This window comes from Podarcis filfolensis (assembly GCF_964270895.1).
Source record: "Podarcis filfolensis genome assembly, chromosome: 3".
NCBI classification, from domain to species: domain Eukaryota; kingdom Metazoa; phylum Chordata; class Lepidosauria; order Squamata; family Lacertidae; genus Podarcis; species Podarcis filfolensis.
The window spans coordinates 73208735-73219675 of NC_139606.1; positions in this window are offsets into that span (position 1 = coordinate 73208735).

The following is a 10941-nucleotide window of genomic DNA, read 5'->3' on the forward strand; positions in this document are numbered from 1 at the left end:
AAACTCTTAATCTTGATAGGGATAGAAAAGGGCACAGACAGCACAATCCGATACATGCTTACTCAGAAGAACGTCTCATTGCTTTCAATGGGTCTTACTCCCAGGTACGTTTGCACAGGATAGTGTGTAGCCTTAATAGCTGACATAGCTGAAAATAATTTTCCACTTTAAAATATTATTCACTGGTTATATGGACTGTCATTACCGTCAAACTGCATGACGATGCTCAGAATTGGAAAAGAATTTCACTTGGTGGGATTCAACTTTTACACAGAGTTGACCTAATGAAATTAATTTACTTAACATAGTCACATACATTAATTTCAATGGGTCTGACCTAGGTTAATAATAAAAATAATAAGTTCTCTTGGTAAGTTTAAAACAGATGAATAATTTATTCTTGTAAAGTACATCAGCAATGAATTTTGTTAATCAAAATAAGTACATCAGCAATGAATTTTGTTAATCAAAATAAGTAAATAGTGTGTTTACAGAAATGCCATAAGCAATGAAAGCAATTTACAGTACACAAAGCGTATTAAAAAAATCTATATTTTAAATTTGAGACTAAGGACACATCTAGGCAGTTGCTATTTTACAGTGGGATTCAATCATACACCCACAAATTTAGGTTGTGCAATTACAGTTGATTTGGAGTTCTTCTGGGAAAAACCCACTTCCTCCCAAAGTTGAACTTTTTGGAATAAGGAAAACAATGGCAAAATCCACGGGAAAGTGTGGGATTACATTTATTTGACACAGATTTATCTAAGCTGCCTGCAAACAAATCAGAATGAATGCTTAATAAACAGGTCACCGGGAAGTGACCTAATGATGTTCTGGTTGCAGTGATGAATGAATGAATGCTTACTGTCTTATTTTTGGGCAGGGGGGTCCTGCAATTAAATCAGTGGTCCCCAAACAAGACATATGAGCAATACCTGTAGTTGAGAGAGCTAGGTATCCAACCTGGAGAAGAGCCTGGAGAAGAGAAGACTGAAAGCCATTTTCAAATATCTGAAGGGATGTCACGTGGAAGATGTTGTCTTCTGCTTGGTAAGGTAGGACCCAAACCAATGTGTGATTTTTTGGTTTTTGCTGTTGTTAGGTTTTTCCCTCCTATTTGTCTGACATTCTTTTATGACTGAGAGCTGTTTTGAACTTTTTCCTGAAGAAAAGTAGGAAGGGGGAAAGCACGTTAAATTAAAACAACAAATAACAAGTCTAGGCTGTATGCCATCAAAGCCCCTATCCATCAATTACAATTTACATGGGAAATTCAAAGAAAGGGAATGCAGAAGAGGTTAACTGTATTGAATTAAAATATTCAAGTTAAACATGACCTTGTTTTTGTCCTGAGACTTGTTTATAGAGCATGGCCTTGAGTAGTGGCCAAATTGCCTATTACTGGTTTGTGACTGACACTGCCGTAATGAGCTGGAAGGCACCAAAATACCTCTCTCAGACTAAGAGTTTTAATTGTAGAGCAATATATGGAATTACACTGATGAGCTTCTGAAATCATGCTGAAATTATGGCTTTAGTTTATAGGGAATGCCTCCTGGATGTGTTGGCCTAAACTCGGAGCTAATTCACATTCCCACTTTTCAGAATGCCATCCACTTGCTTCATTTCAGCTCAAATTCAACAATTCATGAAGTAAATACAGTCATCTAAATACCAATCTGTCATGTGCAAAAAACAGATTTTTAGTCATGTCGCTGCAAATCTCCCTAATGTGATTTGAACAGACATAATTCTACATTTCTCTCCATGCTTGTGATATTTGAATCACATGGCTTGAACAGTTTAATCCAGGGTTATGCGGAGTGTGTTAGCGTTGAAACACTAACAGGAGCTGAACTGAATAATGAATTCCCGCTAAAGGAGCACACTGTACGTGAGGGCTTTTTTAAAAAGAAATTTTCACGAGGTGGGTACATGTGTGGAATAAACTCAAAGGGGCATCCTGCAAATCATGCAAAAAGGCATTTTTAATCTTCATTTGATATTGTTAAATGCAGATTTAAATAAAATAAATGGGTGTCTTGCCCACATCTGACACAAATCTCGGCTACGCCCATGCCTGTGTGTTCAATCTTGAGCAAGCAGTGTTCCAAATGAGTTTGATTAAAGTGGGTAAAGGTAACACTGTGGTCTAAACTACTGAGCCTCTTGGGCTTGCTGATCAGAAAGTCGGCAGTTCGAATCCCCACGACGGAGTGAGCTCCCATTGCTCTGTCCCAGCTCCTGCCAACCTAGCAGTTCGAAAGCATGCCAGTGCAAGTAGATAAATAGATACCGCTGTGGCGGGAAGGTAAACAGTGTTTCGGTGCACTCTGGTTTCTGTCACAGTGTACTGTTGTGCCAGAAGCGGTTTAGTAATGCTGGCCACATGACCCGGAAAGCTGCCTGTGGACAAACGCCGGCTCCCTCAGCCTGAAAGCGAGATGAGCACTGCAAGCCCATAGTCGCCTTTGACTGGACTTAACTGTCCAGGGGTCGCTTACCTTTACCTTTTACCTTGATTAAAGCGGGAATTGAACAAGCACTACATTCTTGATTTAGTAAATGGATTTCAATTTGTTGCTCTTGATTGTCTGCTCTCCCCATCCCCACCCAGCAGAATTTATTCAGAATTGCATTCTGGGAGCAGAATAGAATAGAGGCCCTGGAAGATACAATCTTGGGAAACAGCCTTGCCTACTAGTCCCTTGCCTATTTAAACTGAAAGAAGAGAGTTGGTGCTCAGAGCGGAGGAATTGAGAGAGCACATCAGGAGGCAGACGTGACTAAAACCAGCTCTACATGGGCAAATCCTTGAAACAAAAGCAATTGGCTGGAAGCAATTGTCTCGGCAGAAACTGCCATTTACAAATTCCTCTTCATTTCTCTGTTTCTCGGCAAGCCAGAGTGAGATGGGATCAAGTCTTCAGGTCCCAGCCTTTTCAAAAAATGTTGCTTAGAGGCAAATGACATGAAAGTTTTCTTCCTGAAAAGCAAGGGGAGGGGTTACTGCACACAACAGAGGAAGATTCTTAAAAACAACAAAAACAGCGTCACAATTTGGCATTTTCCCACCATATAAAAATGTAATTAATATAAAAACCTGCATGCATTTGCATAAATCCTGCCCAAGAATCATTCCACAATGCTGGGGAGTTGACTTTAATTACAGAAGGGATGTATTTTGTTCCTTGTGTAAAACCCATCAGCCCAATTAAGAATGTTTTAAAGGTACTGATGTCTGATTCTGCCTGCTTCATTGCGCGCTGGAGTCCATCAATGGGAAATGAAATAAAAATGAAGTGTGAAACAGTTTGGTCCTGTGCCCAGAAGAATTTTATGGTGAGACTGAGAGCTGATTCTTAAGCTATGATTTAACAGCCATTTTCCAGTTTGCCAGACTATAAGTGCAACAAATGGGAAGGTGTGCTGTGTGCATGTAAGACCCATAAGATCCTCTGCTTTGGATGCAACATATTTTCTCCAGAACTCAAACTATTCTACATTTTAGTTACATTTTTCATTTGTATTGTCATAGATCTAGGGTACCAGAGTCTGTTAATGAATGGCAGAAATTAATAGATGGTAGTATTTAGATAATATTTGGGATAGGAAGGGAGAATACAAGCTGCAGAACTGGCCTGGCCATGAAATTCCTGGGTTAGTATGTGCAAACCAGCCTGGCTAGGCTAGTTAAGTGCAGAGCCATTAAGGAACAATGGGGAGTCAGGTACTGGACCATTAAAGCCAATTGGCAATGCAAAAAGCTATTCTCCCCTGCTCAAGTTGACAGGAGATTTGGAAGGTTGCCAAGGTGATGGGGGAGCATGATGTCACAGGAAAAATGTGTCCTTTTTGAAATCCAAAGGTGTTCTGGGAACAAGGCAGAACTCCATGTGGCGCTGGCTGGAGGAGGCAGCCCCAAGAGACCAGGAGCCATAACTGATTGCTGCTATAACCAAGCAAGTATTAGAAATCACCCCAGAATTGGCCCTAGTAAACATCTTTCAAGACAATAATGCCCAATTACACCACAAAGAACTCATAACCCACCTACTTTCAGCAGCCAGAAACATCATAACCAGACACTGGAGAGACCTGTCAGGAGTAAGCATGGACCAATGGTACTAAACAGTATGGGAAACAGCCTTACTAGAAAAATGAATCAATAAACTGAAACTGACACGGGGACAAATAGAAGAAGACACCTTCACCCCAGTATGGCTCCCCTTTATCACATACACAGCCCACCAAGACAATGGCAAAAATCCACCAACAGCATACAAATCAATATGGCTAACCTGATCAAAACACCCACCCACCCCACTCACACATGAAAACAAAGACCACCACAGCCAACCACAAATGAACAACCACACCCTAGGCCAACCCCAACCTCTCTCACCACCAAAGGAACACAAGTGAACAGCAGAGAACCTGCACAAGCAACGCTGACACAAAACCCCACATATATTAAGTAAAATAGAAACATCGCCACCCGACCCCACCCCCACCCATCTTCCCTCACCTCCACCTCTTTCCCCCTTTTCTTCCTAATGTCTCAACAAACGAAACCAATTTGTAAAAAATGTTACATGGAGGGGGAAAAAATAAGAGAGGGAGACATTGCACATACTTTTGTAAATCAAGAAAATCTTTAATAAAAATACATTAAAAAAAAAAACTGATTGCTGCTTTGGATCCAAGCTTGCTAAATGAGAGGAGCAAAGGGGACACTCTTAAGGTGTAATGTTCTATGCTCCCTCCATTGAAAGCTTTAGCTGTAAATATATGTAAAATAAATCATATTTCTTAAAGGCATTAGGTTCCACTGTACCTCAATTTTTGCAATAGCACAACCCTGGGTAAGCGCTTGGAACCCCCTAGAATCTTGCTAATGCTCAGCAGAGATTGGGAGTGCTGCGCAACCTTCGTAATAGTATTTTATCCTTCCGCCAAGGAACCCAGAGCAGTGTTATAGCTTCAAAGCAACTATGTGGGGTAGGTTAGGCTGACAGGTAGTGACTTCAACAAGGCCCCACAGCCTTGCAACAGACTGGGGATTTGGACCCGGGTTTTCAGCACTGAAACCCATGAAGCCAAACACTGTGCTCAGGCCAATCGTGCGCAGCTGCTAGTGGAGTCAGGTGGTTCTTTGCCTGATCAAGAAAGCAATTGAAATAGTGCGTGATTTCTTGACTGACAAGGAATCCAAGAATTCTCAACCCCTCCCTGTTTGTACCATACTGTGACCTAAACATCATTAGTCAGGATGGAAGAAGGAAGTTCTGGGGGAGGGAAACCTGGTTCCAAGGCAAAGGTAGGAGAAGTTCCTGGTTAATTTCATTTTTGGCAGCAAGTTGTAGTTTAGATTTGCGTCTAGGTTGGAGGGCTGCCACACAGATGATGGGGCTCAGGGGTGAACCTGAAACAAGAGGTTTGGATTACATGGAAGGGGCAACTAAACAATAGGAATAAGTTCCTGATGGGACGAGCTGCTCAACAGTGGAACAAGCTGCCTCAGGAAGTGGTGGATTCTCCATTAGAAGTTTTAAAATAGAGGTTGGACAGCCACCTATGGATGCTGTAAACATGCCTCTCCATCAACAAAGGGTTAGACTAGAAAACCAACGAGTCCCTTCCAACTCTCCAATTCCACAATACTCATGAAAAGATTTCTCCATACTTTGCCTTCAAATTCAGCGAATCTTCTATTTTGCTGCCTAAACAGTCTCTCTGCTACCCCACTGACTGCTACTGTTTGTCACCCTCCTCTTTCACCGTCTTCTCCTCCAGCTGGAAAAAATGAGAGACTGGCTTTGAGCTCCTGTCCTGCTTACCACCTAGTAGGCTGGAACCTTTTCTCTTTATGCACCTGGAATGCTTGAGCAGGTGAGAGGTGTTTTTATTTTTTTGTGGAGCAAACAGGAGGGAGAAATTAAAGCTCTGGTTACCCACACAAGCTGTGCAGGCCTGATCTAGTGTGGTTTTCTTTGTTGATCTTCATGTGGTTGATTTTCTGTGGTGTTATTGTTTTGTTCTAAATGTTCTACCCTTGAGTATTTTATTAGAAAGGTGGGATTTTTTTTTAATTGCAAACAAGTTAAAAGCTGCCTCTAGACAGATTCCTCCTAGTGCTAATACTCATTGCTCTTCCTGCAGCAAGAAAAAAGAATGGAAGCAGATCAGGGAAAACACACAAGGACAATGAACATGTGGACACCCTGTAAAATATAAGTATCCAAAGTAATAAACAATAGGCTATTTGTCCACTTAGAACTGGAGACCCTAACTAACACATGTGGTGGACCTGTGCTGTGGCTAAGGCTATGGGGATTGGTTGATTTCAATTCTTTTGATTCCTCACTTTTCCAATCTTAAATTCAGTTCTTTACATTTCTGCATATATTGTGATTTTTTTATTTAAAAAAACCTTAATGAAAATTCATCAACATTTTCGTGGAAATTTCTCCTAATGAACATTTTCACTACTATATTAATATAAGCATTTTAATAAACATTGTATGTTTGGAGAACCGCATCGCAGAATTCAGAAGGGTAAGAATTCCAAAGGATGGCTATGTTTCAGTTCTCATTGTTTCAAAAACTAAGAATTTGATAGATTTGCCTTTAAATGTGAGATGAAACACATTTCTCCCCCAACTCAAGCTCTCGTTTAGCATGTAGATCATGTACCCCCATTGGTTTGATCGTTTCTATCTCCCATTAAGACTTCGTAGTGCTTCTGAAAATGATGTTGGAAGACCAAGTTACATGTGGATCTTACCAGGATGCAATAGTACAAATGATTGTACAGTGGAGGAAAACAGGTTGTGTGAATCTACCCCTAATTGCCTTAATTAAAACTGAGCTGTCAAGGCAAAGGGTCACACTGTTCCCAGCCTGCAACTCACTGCTTGAATGTGTTGACATATCAGCTAGTGGTGCTTTTCACTTTAAAGGATTTCAGAGGATTAACTCACCTTGTTAAGTTATAAAATTTTATGTCTGCTTGTAAAGGGAGAAAAATAATGATGGCAGTTATTTTTTAAACACAAAAAAATGGACCGGACCACCAATACTCTTGCAAATTAGGAATGTGGCTCTAAAAATCTAATCTCTGCAGGGGATCAACTTGCAGCCTTTCATCTCCAAAATGGAACGAAGCACATCGACTCATCAAGCCCAGAAAAGTGCAGGCAGGGCAACAAGAAAGCTTTGTGTGATAAAATGTGAACTTGCGTGCTTAAATATTTGGCGGTGGTTGAGTGTTTCAAACTGTCTTCACTACAACATAAATAATCCCATCAACTTTGAAGGGAATGCAAGGTTAACTCTCTTGCTACCATGTAATTTATCATACTGATATATCAGAAAGAGCTCAGTTAGGGTCACCAAAGTTGTATCAACAGGTTGTTATTTTTCAGGATCCTTTAAGCCAGGGATCAGCAAACTTTTTCAGCAGGGGGCTGTCCACTGTCCCTAAGACCTTGTGGGGGGCTGGACTATATTTTTTTGGGGAGAAATGAACGAATTAAATAAAAGGACACATTCTACTCATGTAAAAACACGCTGATTCCCAGACTGTCCATGGGCCAGATTTAGAAGGTGATTGGGCTGGATCCGGCCCTTGGGCCTTAGTTTGCCTACCCATGCCTTAAGAAATCAAAGAAGATTTCCCTACTACTTTTTTTCATCCTTTAGCCTAACACTGAACTGATTCTCCAAGTGTGGATCCTTATGCAACCAAAATGGCACCATCCATGGACAAGGAAGAGGTACCAGGAGGCTTGAGGCAACCCCAAGGTTTGCAGAAGCAGGAAAAAACAAAGGCAGAGAACTCAGAACAGTGAGTTTAGACCAGCCCATCAAGTGTGTTATGCTATGAGGTGGTCGTCTGTCTTCTTTATTAAAACCGAGTTCTGTTTCCTTATTTCCCTGGCCTCTCTCAGGATTGCTGGTTGTCTGTAGCACCACCTGTAGGAATTTATGGGGAGCTTAATTATTAACAGCATGATTCTTTGAGAGGAAATGGGAAGCCCATCCACCACAAAGCAGATGACTAGTTTTCTGAAAGAAATTGCACAAAAGTGGGGAGGGGGAGGAGGAACGGGGCCATTTGGCAGAACTTTGTTTTTGCTTCGCCCCCCCCCCCAGTGCTGTGAGTGTTCAATTTAAAGTTGCTGGAGTGGAACACCTTGCAGACACACTTTTCAGACAAACCAGCCTATGCTTGTTTATTTGGAAATATTTTTATTTTAGCTATTTATTTATACAGTCTATCGCATCCACATATTGACCAGGCTCAGCCTTGCTGAACTTCAGCAAAGCTACTGCACCAGGTGTCTTAAACTGAAACCATGCCCAGAAATTAAAGTTCCAGTAAGATCGAAGAGGCTTGCTCCATGGGGGCAGGAGCTGGATTTTTCTGACTTTGGTGACTTTCAGGGGAATTTGGGACTGCGTTCTAGAAACTCATGGCACTCCCTATACGTAAACTGAACTCCCAATGTCTTTATATGCAAAATCCACACCTGTGCATGCCTTTCTCAGTAATCTTCCCTGGCAACAGCTACAGGCATGTGTGCATGTGTCTGTGACAGATTTTTGAAATATTCCCAAACCAGTTCACTATGCTAACATTCCCTTGGCTCCACAAGCCACCTTGTCAAGTAGAAAACTGGCATGTGACAAGAAACTCAAAGTTTGGATGTGTCTCAAAAGAAATCTGCCACATCCTTTGTTTATTGTACTTGCCTCCCTTTTGCCTTGCTCTTTCTATTGTCTCCCCACTGTTTACATTTAGATTGTAAATCCCACTGGAGAGGGGCTTTGGCTTATGCCACCCAGTAAGCAATTTGTCACATGTTTGGTTGAGGGAAAACAGAAGAGAAGTCATCTAGGCCAGGAAAGCATATAACCACCAGCTTCAGAAGGGGCCTGAGAGACCTGTTGGGGCAGCTCCTTCCCTGCACCTTCCCAGGGTCTACTTAAAACCTGTTTGCCCCAAGGGAAGTGTGGAAGGCCAGGGAGTGTGTGCCCTCAGCTCATGCCATCACCTCCTGAGAGGAAGCCTATCAGTCACCTGAGAGGATTCTGCTTTTTAGACCAGCTGTTTCTTTTAGTACAGTGGTACCTCGGGTTACAGACACTTCAGGTTACAGACGGTTCAGGTTACAGACTCCGCTAACCCAGAAATAGTACCTTGGTACTATTGACATAACTTTACTTCAGGATGAGAACAGAAATTGTGTGGCGGTGGCAGCAGGAGGCCACATTAGCTAAAGTGGTACCTCAGGTTAAGAACACTTTCAGGTTAAGAACGGACATAATAATAATAATAATAATAATAATAATAATAATAATAATAAATTTTATTTATATCCCGCCCTCCCCAGCCGAAGCCGGGCTCAGGGCGGCTAACAACAATAAAGCAGTACAAAAGTACAGCACAAACAACACTATAAAATCATTCATTATAAAATTAGTTAAATTCAAGCCACTGGCCACCATTGGGCCAGAGCTCTGCGAAGATTGCCGAGGGAGGGAGTCAGGCTGTGCCCTGGCCAAAGGCCTGGCGGAACAGCTCTGTCTTGCAGGCCCTGCGGAAAGATGTCAAGTCCCGCAGGGCCCTAGTCTCTTGTGACAGAGTGTTCCACCAGGTCGGAGCCACAGCTGAAAAAGCCCTGGCTCTAGTTGAGGCCAGCCTAACTTCTCTGTGGCCTGGGACCTTCAAGATGTTTTTATTTGAAGACCATAAGTTCTCTGTGGGGCATACCAGGAGAGGCGGTCCTGTAGGTACGAGGGTCCTAGGCCGTATAGGGCTTTAAAGGTTAAAACCAGCACCTTAAACCTGATCCTGTACTCCACCGGGAGCCAGTGCAGCTGGTATAGCACCGGGTGAATGTGATCTCGCAGCGAAGACCCCGTAAGGAGGTGTCTGCACCCGCATTCTGCACCCGCTGGAGTTTCTGGGTCAGTCTCAAGGGCAGCCCCACGTAGAGCGAGTTACAATAATCCAGTCTGGAGGTGACCGTCGCGTGGATCACAGTGGCTAGGTCAGGGCGAGAGAGGTAAGGAGCCAACTGCTTAGCTTGGCGGAGATGGAAAAATGCCGCCTTTGTTATAGCTGCAATCTGTGCCTCCATGGAAAGGGAGGTGTCGAAGATTACACCCAAACTCTTAACGGACGGTGCTGGCACTAATTGCGCCCCCGCAAGAGATGGGAGTTGCCCCCCCAATCCCATATCGTCCCGTCCCAGCCACAGGACCTCTGTCTTTGAAGGATTTAGCTTCAACCGGCTCCCACGTAACCATCCAGCCACAGCTTCCAAACATCTGGTCAGTGTGTCTGGGGCCGAGTCAGGATGGCCATCCATCAACAGATAGAGTTGGGTGTCATCGGCATACTGATGGCAACCCAGCCCAAAACTCCGGACAAGCTGGGCGAGGGGGCGCATAAAGATGTTGAAAAGCATCGGGGAGAGTATCACACCCTGAGGTACTCCACACACCAAGGAGTGGCGCGATGACAATTCCCCCCCCAAGCGCCACCCTCTGTCCCTGACCAGAGAGAAACGAGCGCAGCCATTGAAGGACTGTGCCCTGGATCCCCACGTCAGCAAGACGGTGGTCCAGAAGTTTGTGATCGACCATGTCGAAAGCTGCTGACAGATCTAGAAGAATCAGCAGCCCCGACCCACCTCGATCCAGCTGTCTACGAAGATCATCTGTTAGGGCAACCAGAGCTGTCTCGGTCCCATGACCAGCGCAGAAGCCGGACTGGAATGGATCCAGAGCCGATGTTTCATCCAGAAACCCACCAAGCTGTTCAGCAACCACTCTCTCAATCACCTTACCCAGGAACGGAAGATTCGAAACCGGGCGGTAATTGGATAGATCTAAAGGATCTAATGATGTTTTCTTTAAGAGCGG